At 44.2% G+C, this 17,475-nt stretch overlaps 2 long non-coding RNA genes across 2 annotated transcripts in view; both read right to left on the bottom strand.

Moving 5' to 3' along the window:
• Nucleotides 1-1,512: 1,512 nt before the first annotated feature.
• LOC308594009 lies at nt 1,513-4,399 on the bottom strand. Its single transcript, XR_014011218.1, has 3 exons — nt 3,566-4,399; nt 2,110-2,949; nt 1,513-1,865 (listed from the first exon to the last, which is right to left on the bottom strand). It is a non-coding gene; the product is annotated as an uncharacterized lncRNA (long non-coding RNA).
• Nucleotides 4,400-7,366: 2,967 nt separating this feature from the next.
• Nucleotides 7,367-17,475, bottom strand: part of LOC308593996 — a 30,185-nt gene continuing 20,076 nt past the window's right edge. The window contains exon 3 of the long non-coding RNA XR_014011200.1: nt 7,367-8,210. This is a non-coding gene — a long non-coding RNA (uncharacterized lncRNA). The remainder of the gene's footprint in view (nt 8,211-17,475) is intronic.

The raw sequence follows: 17,475 nt of genomic DNA, 5'->3' as shown, positions 1-17,475 counted from the left end.
TCTCAAACATTTCTTGTTGCTGCACCAACTTAAGTTTCCCCAACTTGAACAGTAATGGCGCAATCTATCAAGAAATATCTGTGGCCAAGGGTCAAACTACACATGACTAGACCATCTGATGTCTTACCCAAAAAGTCACCATGGAGACTAGAGATTTGGATAGGTGGGATTTAATAAAGGTAAAGGTAAAGGTAAAGGTACCCCTGCCCGTACGGGCCAGTCGTGTCCAACTCTAGGGTTGTGCGCCCATCTCACTTAAGAGGCTGGGGGCCAGCGCTGTCCGGAGATACTTCCGGGTCACGTGGCCAGCGTGACAAAGCTGCTCTGGTGAGCCAGCACCAGCGCAGCGCACGGAAACGCCGTTTACCTTCCCGCTATAAAGCGGTACCTATTTATCTACTTGCACTTAGGGGTGCTTTCGAACTGCTAGGTGGGCAGGAGCTGGGACCAAAAGACAGGAGCTCACTCCGCCGCGGGGATTCGAACCGCCGACCATGCGATCGGCAAGTCCTAGGTGCTGAGGTTTTATCCATAGCGCCACCCGCGTCCCCAATCTCCCCACCAGAGATTTGGATTGGTGGGATTTAATGCTTGCTCCCTAATGCAGATCCACAAAATGTCTATATGTTTTCCTTGATGGAGGTGGGTTGAGGATTAAATCTGCAAATTAACATGAAAACTCCTATCCCATGTGTGTGAGAGAAGTATGAGAGTAAACAGGCTGTGAAGCTCTTTCAGCTGAGTAAGAACACTTTTGCAGCTAGGAATTCGGCAATTTCACCTTTTTATCCCCATTTAGTTGTGGTCTACTAACCTTCCCCTCTTTGTCCACATAGCTAAGATTGAACGACATGTATTATTATTATTATTATTATTATTATTATTATTATTATTATTATTATTATTATCATCATCATCATCATCATCATCATCATCATTATTATTAATATTAATATTAATATTATTAATAGTTTGCTTACATTTCAGTGCAGCCAGAAAATACATCAAACTAGTATGCAGGTAAAAATACTTCTTAGTTACAAAATAAAAAATCGGTTTCCAAAATGGAGTCTGGGATCTGAGGAATGCCCAGGGATGGACATTTGCTCACATCACTGAATTGAAAGAAAAAGAGACAGAGCTCAGGAAGGAAGGAAGTACATAGAATTACAGTGGTGCCCCGCAAGACGAATGCCTCGCAAGACGGAAAACTCGCTAGACGAAAGAGTTTTCCGTTTTGGAGGTGCTTCGCAAAACGAATTTCCTATGGGCTTGCTTCGCAAGACGACAATGTCTTGCGAGTTCCTGCTGGTTTTTTTTTCCTTTCCCCCCTTTTTCTAAGCCGCTAAGCCGCTTATCAGCTGATCCGATCAGCAGATAAGCCGCTAAAAGCCCCTAATAGCGCTAATCCGCGAATCCTTCAATGGGCTTGCTTCGCAAGACGAAAAAACCGCTACACGAAGAGAATCACAGAACGGATTCTTTTCGTCTTGCGAGGCACCACTGTATCTCCTTTGTTAGAAATTCCCTCCAAAGCATTAAGGAAGTGACTTCACACAGTCCCTTCTCTATTGATGCAGGAACCCTATGAGTGTCAGCCCCTCATGTGCCTGTGTGGCAACCATGCCTTTGCCATTTTGACGGAAAGTCCCACATTCCCCCTTTGGGCAATAGCAGCTTGCGGGGCAGTGAGGGGAGCCCATTTCTACTGAAGAAAACAGCTTGTAAGGGTGGGGAGACCTGTGTTGTTGCTAGTTGATACCAGAGGTTTTTAGACCAGTGCTTTTTCCCTGGGGGTACGCAGGGGTACTCATACCCCTAAACATTTTGTGAATCTAACGGGAGAAGAAACTAAAACTACTTTTCTGAGTACAGTGGTACCTTGGGTTAAGTACTTAATTCGTTCCGGAGGTCCGTTCTTAACCTGAAACTGTTCTTAACCTGAAGCACCACTTTAGCTAATGGGGCCTCCCGCTGCTGCCGCGCCACTGGAGCACAATTTCTGTTCTCATTCTGAAGCAAAGTTCTTAACCTGAAGCACTATTTCTGGGTTAGCAAAGTCTGTAACTTGAAGTGTATGTAACCTGAAGCGTATGTAACCCGAGGTACCACTGTACTTTTCAGAAAATAAGATTCCATCATCTCTTATGCCTCTTTTAAACACAGTCAAGAACATCCCAATTTCAACAAGTGAGTGTGAATGTGGTTTCTCTCAGGTGAATTCAATACTGACTCCTATAAGAGCTCTGTTGCATTTAAACACTGTAGCCCACTTAATGTTTATAAAATTGGTAGGCCCTCCTTTGAGTTTGTTTAAGCCTTCAATGTATGTAAGTTCATGGTTTTTGAAAGGACAACATCTGGCGACGGACACCAACAGCAAGCAGAGGAACCGCGAAGATGTTAGTGCACATAACCTCATGCCAATGTGGAAGTTATTGTGAGCTGTCAACTGCGTAATATGAGGTAATGCATGTTCTTGGTACTTTTGTCCGTTTACTGTATTTGTTTTCCCCAAGTTGAACTATAAAATGGTGGTTTTCTTGAATCAAAATGAGAGTACTCCTAAACATTTTTTAAAGAAAAAATGTACTGCTCAAAGGCCACATTCAGTCATGGCAAGCTTCTGGGGACCACATACCAGTGGTAGGTAGGGTAAGATGCAACAAGTGGGTGGAACAATGGATGTGACGCCTCATCTTTGTTCAATAGACTACATTCCCAACCACACCAGTTCAGAGGTTTTGACACATGCATGCCCCACGTCTCTCCATTCAGGGAAACCAGAGGCATTAGCAGAGTTCTCGCAACTCAACAACACAAGGAGAGTGCAGGTCAGCATCTGCAAGGGGTGCGGCTTGCAGAGAACCCCAGGGCCAGACAGACAGGCCATGTGAGCAGCTTTTGGCTCAGGGCCTGAGGTTCTCCCCACACTTGATTTTGACATACCTGTCGTACAATCAAGCTAGAGCTGTGATCTCCTGGAGACTGAGTGATATTGCCAGACAAGAGGACATAGCCCAGGTAAAACCAGGGATGTTCCTAGGGGACCAGATTTATCGGACCATACCAGCCCCCTACCTTGTAGAAATTCACTATGTGGAATACCGTAGACTTCTTACAGCGGCTAGATTAAATGTCCTTGACTCTGCGATATTGTGGGGAAGGTACAGGGGAGTACCATACGCCCAGAGAACCTGTCACTGTGCCATGGGTGTGGTTGAGTCCACCGAACACATTCTCTTGACTTGCCCTTCTTATGCAGAGCTTAGACAAAACTTTATAGACCCACTCCTATGTCAATTTAGCCTCCTGTCTGGAGAAAACCAGGTTTTACACTTGCTGAATAACGTCACTAGAGCTATACCTTCCTTGGTGGCCAAATTTCTTTTTTTAGCTTTTAAGCATCGCAAGACTATAATTGACTGTATTGATATGGGGCTATCTGTTTAACCCATTTTAGTGTTGGCTAAGTTCTAAAATCTTCCTGGAGCTTTTAACTGTGTATTGACAAATGTACTTTTTTCTGACTGACGGTCGAATAAAAAGGTTGATGATGACATACCTGTCACACCTTTCAGGATCAAGTCTTCGTAAGGAAGTACGGAACTAAATAATTAAAAATATAACAAAATATAGCAACACAATTATATGCAGTGAATTATAGAAAATTACTTCGTGGTGTGTGTATGCTGCCTTGTATTGGTGTATCTATGTAAATTTTGTATAGTATGTATATTTCTTTTTTAGTGGTGGTTGAAATGACTGTGATGGTTGTAACAACAAATAAATTCATTCATTTAACAACACAGTATAAAACCAAGTGGTTAAAAACAAGAATACGTCAACATAAAGTCGTTCAAGAGAAGACTAAAGGAACCAAATGAATCTTTGTGGGCTGTTTGGAACAGCCAGAGAAGGGGCTTGAGAGAGATATTTGGGGAGGCAATTCCAGAGATGTAGGCCTACCATGAAAACAGTCCGGTCTCTGGTTGCTGGCAATCGGTTCTTTCTTAACGGCCTCTAAGACCTTTCTGTTGTAGCCTTGATTCAAATTGGGCAATGGTGGAAATGAGGAGAAGAGTGTGTGACTGTATCCATCCCTCTACCATGGAAAGCGACTTGGTAACCTTTGGCTTAGTCACCAATAATGATGGAATGGGACTTAGTCATGGCTGATGTAAATCCCCCTGATTTTGGTGTGAGTTGAGTTGGACTCTCATCCCTTTGGTTGAATTGCGCCCTATGAGTTTCACAGCAATTTTAAAGAAGAAGAAGAGTTTGGATTTGATATCCCGCTTTATCACTACCCGAAGTAGTCTCAAAGCGGCTAACATTCTCCTTTCCCTTCCTCCCCCACAACAAACATTCTGTGAGATGAGTGGGGCTGAGAGACTTCAGAGAAGTGTGACCAGCCCAAGGTCACCCAGCAGCTGCATGTGGAGGAGCGGAGACGTGAACCCGGTTCACCAGATTACGAGTCCACTGCTCTTAACCACTACACCACACTGGCTCTCAGGTGTTCTCCAGTAAAGCTTACCAGGTGTTCTCCAATAAGAACAAGCTTTCCTGATGGATGACCCTTCATTGAAAAACGGCTTGAAAGTAATTTCTAATCTTCTCCCATTCCATTAGTTTGTACAAGGCCACATCTAGACCCACCAGATTTGCCCATTGCCCTGGATAAACAGTGGCGTTATGGCCTCCTCAGAAGACAAGTCAATGTGGGGAACGTTTCCTGATGGCCGAAAGTTTGATAGCCACTGGGCCAGGCTGTAAAACAGATGATAAGTAATGAGAAGAAGAATCTGAAACAAAGATATGAATATAGAATGCTCTATTTTTGTAAAATGGGTTCCCTGGAGAAGATATTTTAAATTGATTGATATGCTGGCTCTTGAATCAGCTGTTGTGACCTTAACTTAAAGCAAGGCCAGGAGGTTTTGCCAAGAAACACAAGGCATATCTCCTGGCTGTACATATTTTAGAAGGAATCACGTATGCATGGTCACACTGAAAATGGGCCTTTTGTGTGAGGCGGTGAGGCATGTAACACCCAGGGGGTAGTGATGCATGAAGGTTGGGTTTTCAGTGTATCACACACAGCGCACTCAGAATGTCTCAGACTGAATGCTTCAACTGCTCAGAGAGCAGAGGTAAGGGGCGCAGCAACAGAGACAAATGGCTTCTCGGTGGCAAGAGGCATTTCCCTAATTGGATGGCATTGTCACAAAGCAAGACAATTAGCTATAGCTAGGCCATGTTTGGTTAATGTAACAGTCCGCCCATACTAGCCCCAAAGGAAGCGATGGCCGTTGAGGTGCCAGGTCGAGCTTATTATTAAAGTTCGTTGAGAAAGGTGCTGAGATGGTGTCTCTTAAGCCTTAAATACTTCAGGATAATACTTTTGCCTATGTAAAGGCTAAGCTGTTATAGCCCTACCAGGTCAGAGGGAAAGCAAAGGTGATTTAGATGGACGGCGCCTCTTGGAACCCTGGGATAAGATCATAGCCTTGAGTGCCTTTCCGTCCACTGCCATGAATGTGTCACCACAATGGACAGGCGTGTTTCAGTAGGTGCAATCCTCATGCAGCAGTTGAGGCCTAATGTAGCTGTGGCCTGAGCGCTGCCATTGTAATTACCCACAATGCCCTGGAGTGACACCATCACAGCTGTCAACTTACAGATTTGAAAATAAGGGACCAGCCGCCTCGAAAATAAGGGATCAGCAGCCACAATAAGGGATTTTAGTCAGCCAGCTGAAATACGAAGTTAAAAGGGACCAGATAATTTTGGAGAGCAGCGCCGGTTTTTAGCCCTTCATTTCCAGAGGTTGCTGCTCAAGACACCAGCTGATGAAACACTGCAATTAAATAACTACAAGCAGCAACCACTTTTCGCTTTCCCCTTCTATGGGTAGCCCTTGGAACACCTGCCCGCACCTGCGCCTCCTCTCTCTGAACTGCTTTCTTTATGGTTGCCCTCGCTCTCCTCTCAAGGCTCCTCAGCAATTCATAGGCCGCGCCAGGCTGCCCATCTCATCTGGGTCCTTCGGCGGCGTAGCTGCAGTATGCCCTAGCAGGAGCGGTGGCGACGGGCAGAAGGGAGGCCCCAGGCAGAGACACTCAGTTTGGCGGCCGCGAGGAGGATAGTGGCGGAAGGGCCCGAGGCTCCCACCAGTCCCGGCAGGGAGGGGCTCCCGGGGGCCGAGGCTGGTGAGAGGAGGCCGAAGGGGGGCAGGCGGGGCAGCCAAGCAACACAGTTGGAGCCTCCCTCCTCCCTGGCCGGCAGGGAGGGAGGGAGAGGAGTTGCTTCCTTTGAAACCTGGGAAATTTAAGGGACTTCATCAATAAGGGACACGGTGCTGGGATAAGGGAGTTTCCCGCCAAATAAGAGACGGTTGACAGCTATGGACACCATGGGGAATTACAATGGCAATCTCCTGGCATTCATCAAAGTAGTAGGCCCACATTTCTCATAGAAATAAAGCAGAGAGGAGGGAAAAAGAGGCTGCCTGCCAACATGGGTGGCTGGGGCTGGCATGGTAGATCCCAACAGCATAAAGGAAGCTCACCAGGTGGACCCCCGAAATTTGCAGCCAATTCTAACATCAAGCAACAAAGCACAGACCTGGAGGTTTTCAAATATAGCCCTGGCAACTCTGGACAGAGTCCATGTTCCTTGAACAGGTCTTGGCACAATTGGCAGGGTTTCTTCTTGCAGTTATGCGATAACCCAATTAATATTGCCACCTGGTGTCTGACCAGTTAGTCATCTATAGTTCGGGCTGCATTACAAGATACTATTTCAAGATGATGCCACTGTTTATATTGTCATCATTGCTATTTCAACGTTATATGCCTCAATACACCATAATCCCACTACCCTGAAATGTCATTGATGTTATTTTTAAAACTACAGTGGTGCCCCGCAAGACGAATGCCTCGCAAGACGAAAAACCCGCTAGACGAAAGGGTTTTGCGGTTTCTGAGCTGCTTCGCAAGACGAATTTCCCTATGGGCTTGCTTCGCAAGACGAAAACATCTTGCGTTTTTTGCAAGTTTGTTTCCTTTTTCTTAACACCCTTAATACAGTTGCGACTTGACTTCGAGGAGCAACTCATAGCCTTTTGTGGTAGCCTTTTGGCGATTTTTGAAGCTTTTCCAAAACTTTTCCGACACCGTGCTTCGCAAGACGAAAAATTCGCTAGACGAAAAAACTCGCGGAATGAATTAATTCCGTCTTGCGAGGCACCACTGTATTTTTGCTTCCTTTGAAATTCTTTGGACGTTACAGCCAAGTGGAAACCCTCAAATTCACCTTGAATTTTCAGTTTAAACAGAATCCAGTGGTAATTCTTCTCTGCAGGATAGGTAGGAGAGCAGAAAGGAATTTTGCACAACTAGATTTTTTTTAGTGGGTTGCCACATTCTGTGGGCTCATTCATCCACATGATGGCCTTGTGGATTCAAAGTTACTTATGCTCAGGTTTATGGATATTCTGGAGGGCGGGGAAGGAGAAATTGAGGAGGGACGACAAGAGCACACACAACAAATATATCCCATCAAGAACTTCCCACTAGTACGGATGGGAAACATCAAGATAGATTTGGGAGTGATAAGTTTTAAAGCGCTCCTTTGTATATGAGAGTGAACAAAAACACACATGGGGGAAAAAACAAACTATCTCTGTAACTTACATATGTATTAAAACCCTGGCACGGACACAACCTGAGGGTTGCTTGGTTGCAAAACCAAAGAAAGAGATAATATTTCAACATGGAATGTTTGTCTCACATGCCTAACATTTGAAAACAAAATTATATTCCAGGTGTGTAATAGAGCTGGCAACATTTTTATGACATTTTGATTAATATTTGGTAGACTCACTGAGGCCAAGTAAAACTGGGTCCTTACTTTGATGAAACATGACGACAATAGAACCAAAGTCTGTCTAGCCTATACATACACATTTGATCAAGTGTATTTAATACAGTCAATGACAACTGATTGTCATATTCCTGTAACCTCCACCATATGTCACTCCTATAGAAGGTATAATATAATTATGGAAAAACGTTGGACATTTGTTTTCACATCAATACATTATTCATCCGCCGCCAGTTTGAAGATGATGATGATGATGACCTTTTCTTGGTTTCTTTGTCATTTTTGGTCCTACTGTTCTTCCCTTTCTTATGTGGTTTAACCTATAATACAAGAAAAGCCAAAAAAAGTGACAAAACAATTTAACATTGGCCTCCATTCCAATCATATTACTAAAAGGACACATACATATACAGTGGTACCTCGGGTTACAGACACTTCAGGTTACAGACTCCGCTAACCCAGAAATATTACCTCGGGTTAAGAACTTTGCTTCAGGATGAGAACAGAAATTGTGCAGCGGTGGCACAGCGGGAGCGGGAGCAGGAGGCCCCATTAGCTAAAGTGGTGCTTCAGGTTAAGAACAGTTTCAGGTTAAGAACGGACCTCTGGAACGAATTAAGTTCTTAAACCGAGGTACCACTGTACTGCTATGTTGTAAAACTGAACAATAGCTTGCTTCAGATCATTATGTTTGGTTTGTAAAGTTCTGATACTGACATCTTGCACTTGGCTTCTTGGCAAAGGGCATCCCATCTAGCAGCTCAAGTTTAGAATTTGGAAATGAGTCAAGGTCTTGCAAAATCTGCTTAGAGACGAACCAGTTAGAATCAAGCAAAAATAAACTTCTAGAGAAGTTGAGGCCTGACAATAGGATCTGCTTTGGAACAGCAGCTTAGATTTCCTAAGGTTTATTTTGATTAGCTAGTAGGAGAGCAACTGCTTCACATGCCTGCTTAGATCTTGTAAACTCAGGACTTGTGGAGGTGCCTGCGAAGGAGAATGTTCAGCAAATCCCAAGGAAGGTGAAATTGACAAGAACAAAGGCAAGTAGACCAGCTTTCAAAGCCCCTGTGAGATAGATGAGGCCGATTTAGTGCAAACTACTCTTTGTGGTCCAACCATTTATTTTGATATTATTTATTTATAATGTTTCTAAATGGCTTTTCTATTAGAAATACATAAAGTGCTGTAGAAAAAAACATATTGTTGCAAGCTTTTGACCACCTTGTCACCATGGACGAGCGGTTGGGGATCTGACAAAAGACTATTAACTTCTCCTAGCTCCGTGTGGGCAATTTACCTGCAGAACCATGCTCCCCTGCAAATGTAATTGTTTTGGGGAAAAGAAGGTATTAATTGCCCACTAAGTATTAAATGAAATCTAGTTTGGTCCTAAGAGTTCACAGCTGGAATTAGCTGGAACTAGGTGTGCAAGCCTTCGGAGAGGGTCTTTGAGACTCTGCAGTCTGCTTATAGGAGTTTGCATGCCTCTGCTTATATAGATGTAAAGAATGCAAATATTACCAAGATACCCTAAATCTCCAGCATGCTCACATATTAAGCCTGCTAGCACTGCACTGCAAGTTTTCATTGCTTGCTAGTGGGGGTCCTTCACAGCTGTATGAAAAAGAAAAAAGAAATGGCTAGCAATTTCAAAAATGGCAACATTTTTAAAAACATGTAAAAAGTATTCTAGAAAGGCAATAAAAATGCACTAAACTAAAATTCATGCTGGAACATTGAATATCATTTTATGCCAACTTCAAAATACAGTGGTACCTCAGGTTATATACGCTTCAGGTTACATACGCTCCAGGTTACAGACTCCGCTAACCCAGAAATAGTACCTTGGGTTAACAACTTTGCTTCAGGATAAGACCAGAAATCGGGCTCCGGCAGCGTGGCGGCAGCAAGGAGGCCCCATTAGCTAAAGTGGTGCTTCAGGTTAAGAACAGTTTCAGGTTAAGAACCGACCTCTGGAACGAATTAAGTACTTAACCCGAGGTACCACTGTACTGTTTAATACTACAGACTATTGCATGTGAGCCATCAAATGCTAACTGCTATTCCATGCCTACTTTCGAATCCTCTCAAATATCGATTGTCAGTAATGAAGCCAGATGATGCCACGTGTCAAGTTAGATACTAAATACCAGCAATCAGAATGTCAAATTAGATCCCAAATATTTTGCAAATAGACAATATTTGGAGACTATTTTACGTTCAGAAATTTGTGTGTGGAGGATTTTGAGAAGAAGTTTTGGAAGCAACCATTTTCCAGCTGTAGAAATGGAAATGCTGTTGTGATGTGCATTGTCTACCACCACTCTCTGCATTGCGCCTTACGGTTCTGCCTAGAAATGTAGAAAAGAACATTGCTACCCATGCCCTAGTAGTGCAAGTCAATAATAATAATAATAATAATAATCATAATAATAATAATAATAATTTATTATTTATACCCCGCCCATCTGGCTGAGTTTCCCCAGCCACTCTGGGCGGCTCCCAATCGAGTGTTAAAAACAATACAGCGTTAAATATTAAAAACTTCCCTAAACAGGGCTGCCTTCAGGTGTCTTTTAAAAATAGGATAGCTGCTTGCTCCTTCAGGTAGCAAGGTCCTGGCGGGAGTGGGAGATATGGAGCTTACATTCCCCTCTGGATGACAGTCAGTCACAAGCATCACACCTAAACTGCCTCAGTTTGACCCGACAGTCTGCCTTCAAAAGGCCCTAGTGAAGTTACCTTGCATTCGTAAAGAGGGTCACGTCCAAGTCGCATCCAGTTGAGGAGCATTATTAGAGGTGTCTAATATGAGCAGTGGCACGAACACACAGACCACAGCCATTCGGATTTCTATAAAATGCCAGCTGGAAATGAGCTTAAAGGGTGGCTTTGTGGGGAAACAAAATAAAAATAAAAAGGGCAAGTCTTGTTTGTGAGAGGAAATTACCACGAGGGGAGAGGAAGAAAAAAAAGGAGACTTATACAGTCAGCAATATATGTTCAAAAATGCAATTTCTGGATTAATAACAAAGACACAGTTCTACTTCAGCGGTTCCTCTAGGACCTGTGCTTTTGACCCACACAGCTTATTGTACCCCATGGCTTTTAGCTGAACGGTGACTTAACGGTGCCTATTTTTTAAAAAATGTGTGATGTCTATTAAAACTAGCTGAAGCTTGTCTCGAGACCCCAGTGGAAATGAAATAGGTGTCTCAGTGGACTGTCCATTGGTTAAATATTAAAGCATCAAACTTTAATATTTAAGAGTGCAGGAAGTGTATTCTCTAAAAGAAATTCCCCAGACTTCATGTTTTAAGTTGGCTCTTTCCTCCCAGCAAAGCCAACAATTTATCCCTTTCACTATAATTAAACAGATAAAAAAGGCGCTTTGAGGCTCTATCTACTGTGAAAGATTCAGGTGCTTCACTGATTATATATATCATTGCTCCAAGGCGCTTATTAATTTGCTTAAAAGTCCACGCATCATTTCACAGATTGTTTTAGCACTTGTAATCTTATCAGCTTATGTCTGAATAAGGCAGACTTGTAAAAAAAAAAGAGGGGGAAAAAAAAGAGTGAAAGATTAAGTCTTCCGGATTGATATACGTTATTAATACAACTTGTCTTCATTTTCAACGAGTTACCATAAAAATGGAGTAACAGAGTGTGGAGAAGGCAGATGGGAGCCATGACAAAAAGGCAGTTATATGGGTGCAAAGGTGAACAATCCATTTCACAGCAAAACTGGGGGGGGGGTTCAGATTTTTTGCTCCCTGTTTTGTATTGGGAAGAGAATTGTCTTCTGGAAAAGCCAGGAATTAGAGGAAAAGGCAAGCAATTGGGAGTCCAGCCGCTGATCAAGTCAGAATGACAAATTCAGCTCTGCAATTTCACATTTGTCACTGATGGCCTTCCATCATAAGATGGTTAGGAACTTGCAGGAGCACTCTATACCTCTGCTCCCTAATGAACTAAATGGGTTTCAACCTGCGTGACAGACAGAGGTGGAGCAAGGTGGGTACGGTCTTCCCCGGGTGTCATCCCTGAGGGGGATGACATTGGTGCAGGCGGCACCCCCCCAGGACACTCCCCACATAGCTGTCAACCTTCCCTTATTTGGTGGGAAACTCCCTTATTCCAGCGCCTTTTCCCGCTGCTATCCCGGATTGTTGATATCCCGTAAATTTCCCGGATTTCAAAGTAGCTCCTCTCCCTACCTGCCGGCCAGGGAGGTTCCTCAACTGCGTTGCTTGGCTGCGCTGCTCACCCAATAAGGAGTCTAAGAACGACTAGGGGGTGGAGCTCGCATGCCTTGTGCCTATCAAATCGGCTGCGTTGCCTGGGGACTCGCCTTTGCTCAGCGCTTCCCAGCGGAGAGGTGACGGTGGTTTTCCTTGCTGCATCCCCTTTGCCGGGTTGCTGCGCTGTGGGAACCACCGCTTGGGGCTTCATTTGGCTGCTGGCTGGGCTTTCTGCCTTTGGGCCTTTGGCACTCTGTGTGTGTGTGTGTGTGTGTGTGTGTTTGTGTGTGTGTGTGTGTGTGTGAGAGAGAGAGAGAGAGAGAGAATGAATGTGTCACTTAAGCTGATAGTAGGAATGTTGTAGCTTCACACACTTACCTTCACATAATGTGTAATTAACTTGGGGAATTTTTTTACCACAGGATGTGGTGAGGTCAGTACTTTAGATTTACAAGGGGATCTGAGAGATGAATGGGAGATACGGTTTGTTAGTGTTAATGGACAGTATTAATGGACCCCTGACCATTAGGTCCAGTCGTGACCAACTCTGGGGTTGTGGCCCTCATCTCGCTTTATTGGCCGAGGGAGCCGGCGTATAGCTTCTGGGTCATGTGGCCAGCATGACTAAGCCGCTTCTGGCGAACCAGAGCAGCGCATAGAAATGCCATTTACCTTCCCACTGGAGCAGTACCTATTTATCTACCTGCACTTTGACATGCTTTCAAACTGCTAGGTTGGCAGGAGCAGGGACCGAGCAACGGGAGCTCACCCTGTCGTGGGGATTTGAACCGCCGACCTTCTGATCGGCAAGTCCTAGGCTCTGTTTAACCCACAGTACCACCCGCGTCCCGTATATATGTGTAGATAAGCCATATATCCTAAAGACGCCATAGCTTGTGCTGTCCCTCATTCAAAAAAGGAAACAACAACTCTGGGTAAGTGTCTGGAATCTTGCACCACTTGGACATTGGGGTTGGAGTGCAACATTACTGAGTGATGGCACTTTGCCCAAAACCTCTAATTCAATATTGTTTGCAGCTGCAAATGTTTTGGAGCGGTCACACTGCCCCGTTTCCAGTTAGTGCCCAACCTGTAACTTCCTGCTGGTCTGGCAGTGCTTTGCAAAGAAGAAGAAAATGCACTCAGTGCATTTGCAGGGAGAAGTGGTGTTCATGCTGCACAGCTTAGGCTACAATCCTGCACACTTGTTGATCTCAGTGGATGTTATATTGGTGCATAGCTGTCAAGTTACAGATTTGAAAATAAGGGATCAGCAGCCAAAATAAAGGATTTTCCAAGCACAGATATGTTCAACTTCTGAGCCCCTCCGGCCAAAGGCAGAAAGCACAGCCAGCAGCCAAATGAAGCCTCAAGCGGTGGTTCCCACAGCACAGCAAGGGAAACCACCGTCACCTCTCCGCTGGGAAGCGCTGAGCAATGGCGAGTCCCCAGGCAACGTGGCCAATTTGATTGGCACAAGGCATGCAAGCTCCACCCCCCAGTTGTTCTTAGACTCCTTATTGGGTGAGCAATGCAGCCAAGCGACCCAGTTGGAGCCTCTCTCCTTCCTGGCCAGCAGGGAGGGAGGGAGAGGAGCTGCTTCCTTTGAAACCTGGGAAATTTAAGGGACATCATCAATAAGGGACAGCAGCGGGACACGGCGCTGGGATAAGGGACTTTCCTGCCAAATAAGGGACGGTTGACAGCTATGTATTAGTGGATGTTATATGTATAGAAATGACACTGCAATTCCTTAAGGCCAAGCTAGGCAGGAAGACTGTGAACTTGATGCTACCACATATCTGAATGGTTGGGTTTTCAGAAGTGCATGGTTTATGCATATTTATAATGGCAGGCTTAAAATATAATGGCCCCAGCAACCTTAATTATTACTAACTTCTTGGTAGGTAAAATGCTTTGCCTCCAGTTCATTAACAGTAAAAAAAGTATAAACAACTATGAGGGGATTAATACTTGAAATGCAGAGTAAAAAGGGGAATAAGTAGCCAAGCTCTTTGCAGCTACTGGTAACTGAGCAGGGATCTTTGCTAATCTTCCATTGTTTTTAGCCTCCGTACTACCAGGAGCTGGCATTACAAGACTCTGTGGAGAAATTCTGCACTGGATGATACATGTAATGAGGTTAAAGAGCTTTGGCTCAGAATACGTGTTGTTAATTGATATCATATGATCAGCCTGAAAGCCACGCAGCGGCTTTGCAAACCCACTGGCCAAACACAGTTGTAAACTAAAATGCTGCTCATTCAGTCTTCGTATAACAACAGGCCACCCCTTTGCAGCTTCACAGTTAAAAACCTAGCCCATATAGTGGTACTTCAGTTGAAGAACAACCCCGTTAACAAACTATTTGGTATATGAACTCTGCAAAACCGGAAGTAGGTGTCCCGGTTTGCGAACTTTACCTTGGTTTACGAACGGAAGCTGAATGGTGGAAGGGCACTGGTGGCAGGAGGCCTCATTAAGGAAAGCACACCTCGGTTTAAGAACGGCTTTGGTTTAAGAACAGACTTCCGGAACGGATTAAGTTCATAAATCGAGGTACCACTGTATAAGCAGCAGGTTGTGTGGTACTTACAAGGGGAGGGGTCAAATGTTTATCTACCTGTCTATCTATTTACCTATCTATCTACCATCTACCTACCATCTATCTATCATCTATCTTTCAAGCAACGGTAACCTACCCCCACAAACAAATAAATTAGATGGCAGGGCTCCCTGCCAAGCCACACAGCACATTTCCTATCCTGAGTACAGTGGTACCTTGGTTCTCAAACGCCTTGGTTCCCAAATGCTGAATACCCGGAAGTAAGTTTTCCAGTTTTCAAACGTTTTTCGGAAGCTGAACATCTGATGCAGTTGTTGGCTATTGTTTCTGGGGTGCCTGCACCAATCAGAAAGCTGTGCCTTGGTTTTCAAACATTTCAGAAGTCAAATGGACTTCTGGAACAGATTAAGTTTGGCGCTTTTGTTTTTGCTATTTATTTTGCGTTTTTGTTTTCGACACTACTGATTGATTGATTGTGTGACTGTGGAAATGGATAAAAGCCCCCTATCCAAACAATGACTATCATCAGTGCAGGTAAGAAAATTTTTTTAAACATTTTTTATCAACTGCAATACTGTCTAATTTATTTTATAGTACAGTACATTGATTATTGCTTTCATGTTATGGATCAATGGTCTCATTAGTAAAATTCTGCTAAATTTCTGTTTTAGGGGTTGTTTTTAAAAGTCTTGAACGGATTAATCCATTTTGCATTACTTTCTATGGGAAAGCGTGCCTTGGTTTTGCAACGCTTTGGTTTTGGAATGGACTTCTGGAACTGATTAAGTTTGAGAACCAAGGTACCACTGTATTGCCATCTCTTCCATTTTTTTTTAAAGGAAGCTCTGTCCCCACTTCGCTTCCCAGGATTCTTATAATATGTTGCAATTTAAGTGTGTGTGTGTTTAACGTTCTAGCTTCTGGCTGCATTCGTACACTGCTACTGAACCTTATGTCGCTCCTCTGAACTCTTCTTGAGTCTACTTATGGTTGCCATAGGTCCTTTGGAATGATTCTCCAGGCAGCAGGGATGGGCAAATATGGCAATTTTGTTTACTCTGTTTCTCATGTTTTCTAGTCTTGTTTGGCTCACTTTGAAATTTTTCAAGAAAATAGTCCTCCAGAATGTCCATCAGTATTTTACTTTGAATTTCAAATAATAATAATAATAATAATAATAATAATAATAATAATAATAATAATAATAATTTATACCCTGCCCATCTGACTGGGTTTCCCCAGCCACTCTGGGTGGCTCCCAGCAGAATATTAAAGGCACGATAAAACAATCAGCATTAAAAACTTCCCTAAACAGGACTGTCTTAAGATGTCGTCTAAAAGTCAGATAGTTGTATATTTCCTTGACATCTGATAGGAGGGCAATCTACAGGGCGGACACCACTGCCAGGAAGGCCCTCTGCCTGGTTCCCTGTAACCTCACTTCTCACAGTGAGGGAACCACCAGAAGGCCCTCAGTGCTGGACCTCAGTGTCTGGGTTGAACAATGGGGGTGGAGACGCTCCTTCAGGTATACAGGACCGAGGCTGTTTAGGGCTTTAAAGGCAGTGGCGTAGCGTGGGGGGTGCGGGGGGGGGGCCGGCCACACCGGGCGCAACACCTGGGGGTTAGGGTTAGGGGGCGCAAATCCACGGGTTAGGGGGCACGAATTACTTGCCTTGCCCCGGGTGCTGACAACCCACGCTACGCCACTGTTTAAAGGTCAACACCAACACTTTGAATTGTGCTCTGAAACGTACTGGGAGCCAATGTACACACTTTGCTATGCAATTGATTTTCTGATATACATCTTTCTACAAAACAATTTCCTGTAGCAACCCTTTCTGTATGTTGTTTATATCATCACACTTTGCCCTTGTACATGCATCTCTGGACACATGATTTGGCCAGAGAACTGCATTGCCAAATTCACAGGAGTGCTCATTTGGGAGGATGGTTGGTTTAGCAGGCCACACTCGCCTTTCCGGCATTCCCTCTGCAGCAATTGCCAGGAAGGCTGCCAATTGCCAGCCTCTTTGGCAGCAAGCCATGAGTGCAATGAGCTTGAGACCAAACCTGTCAGCACTCCTGATTTAGGATTATCAACTTTAACACCAGTAAGAAGTATTAATTTCAACACATTGCCCTAGCAGAGAGGCCCTTTGTTACTTCCGCTGGTAGAAAAGTAAACAACAGTGCTTAACTTTTAATGTTAAGGATTGCTGAGACAATGCGCCCTCAAAAATCAATCCGCACTTACAACAACCCTGTAAAACACAACAGTACTATAGGTGCGGCAGGGAAGGAGAAAATGAAGGTGCTTAGACCACCTGGCGAGATTTGTAGCTGAGCTCAGATTTCAGTGGAGAATTTCCCAGCTCACAGCACGTACAGTACTTTTACAGTGAAACTCTGTCCAGGTTGACTGTGTTTGAAGGAGATCCTTCCTTAGTGAGTTTTTAGGATTGCAGCCTTAAGCACAGCACGACATTCTGTAAAACAGAGGAACTTGAGATGCTGAGTTTTGTGATTGGCTCATCCTACAACTTAAAAACTGGGTATCCAAAGAGGGTGAAAGAGGAGAGTGCAAAATATGGTCTGAAGCTCAACATCAAAAAAACGAAGATCATGGCCACTGGTCCCATCACCTCCTGGCAAATAGAAGGGGAAGAAATGGAAGCAGTGAGAGATTTTACTTTCTTGGGCTCCATGATCACTGCAGATGGTGACAGCAGTCACGAAATTAAAAGACACCTGCTTCTTGGGAGGAAAGCA

The sequence above is a fragment of the Podarcis bocagei genome (assembly GCF_964188305.1).
Source record: "Podarcis bocagei genome assembly, chromosome: 8".
NCBI classification, from domain to species: Eukaryota; Metazoa; Chordata; class Lepidosauria; order Squamata; family Lacertidae; genus Podarcis; species Podarcis bocagei.
Note: the sequence above shows the minus strand (reverse complement) of the source record. Positions and strands in the feature narration are given on the sequence as shown.